Genomic DNA, 1315 nt, shown 5'->3' on the forward strand with positions numbered 1-1315 from the left:
GTGTGTGTGTGTGTGTGTGTGTGTGTGTGCATAATCGTATCGTGTGCAATTAATCATCAGAAAAACAATAATTGATTTTTTTTTTTGGCACTTGATGATTAATATGATTAATGCCACCAGGCAGAGTTCGCTCAGTGCTCCTCTCTGCTTCAACTATGACGAACATTAAAAAAATAAAAGTTCTGAATCTATTTATCTGTCAACACAATTTAAAATTTGATGTACAGCCTGAAGTCTGTAATTTTGACACAATTTGGAACTGATTTTTTATGAAGAGCAAATCTTTCCCACTAAACTGGTCATGTGACTAAGGGTGTCCAGGGACTCCAGGGGATTAATCGTTAAATTAATTGTTATCGGCTAAATACCCCAATTAATTGTGGTCAGTTTTTTTGCCAGTATTGCCCAACCCTAATATATAATGTATGCTGACTAGCTGTGGTGGCCATACTGAAATTGGTTCATGTGATGTTCTCTGAAAAAAACAAAATAAACTAAAAAAAAAAACACAGTCACACACAAAATCATCACTTTTGACATTTGATGGTGAGTAATAAAAATAAGAAGTTGTAGATTTTCATCTTCTGTTAGGAACAGTAAACTTGTACATCGTTGCAAAATCACACTTGACAAACTGTCCTCACTTTCATTAGCGTCTCAAGCCCTAAAAGAAATAATTTGTATTTGTTTCAGGTTTTATTTATCTGGTGTTTAACAAGTGTTTCCCAGGCAACCTCTTCCTAACATTAGCATCTCCGTTTCTGATTCCACTAAATTGCTTATGTGCTGCATGATGTTCACTGATGGACACCAAAAGCTTCAATTAGCTAATAGCTCAGTTTCTTTAAACTCCTTTCTTTTTCAGGTTTTAGGAGTAGACAACAGCTACATCGCTTTCATCTGTGGAAAACACAATAATGTTCTGAATAACAAAACACATTTCACCAACACCGTGGAAACTCTACAAGTGATTACTGTATTTATATCCCCCACCGAGTTTCTTATCGGACTTTAAGATTAAGATCATCTTGTGATAAGAAATGAGTTGTAGCAGGTTTGGTCAAAACGTTTAAACTCTAGGCATGATCTCATGTGATACCGCCTCATCTGGTAGTGCTTGGAGTATTGTGAATGACTCTCAGCTACTACCAAACCAAATTGTTGCTCAATATCTGTAAAGCTCACTGAGTTATAACACTTTTTGTATTGGCTAAGGTTGATTAATTAAGATGACTATCTTAAACTGAGATAATACCAAAACTTAATCAGCTGTAGGTGTGTATCAATTCATTAAATCCTAAAGTCATATATATAT

This window comes from Austrofundulus limnaeus, unplaced genomic scaffold (genome assembly GCF_001266775.1).
Source record: "Austrofundulus limnaeus strain Quisiro unplaced genomic scaffold, Austrofundulus_limnaeus-1.0 Scaffold48, whole genome shotgun sequence".
Classification (NCBI taxonomy): Eukaryota; Metazoa; Chordata; class Actinopteri; order Cyprinodontiformes; family Rivulidae; genus Austrofundulus; species Austrofundulus limnaeus.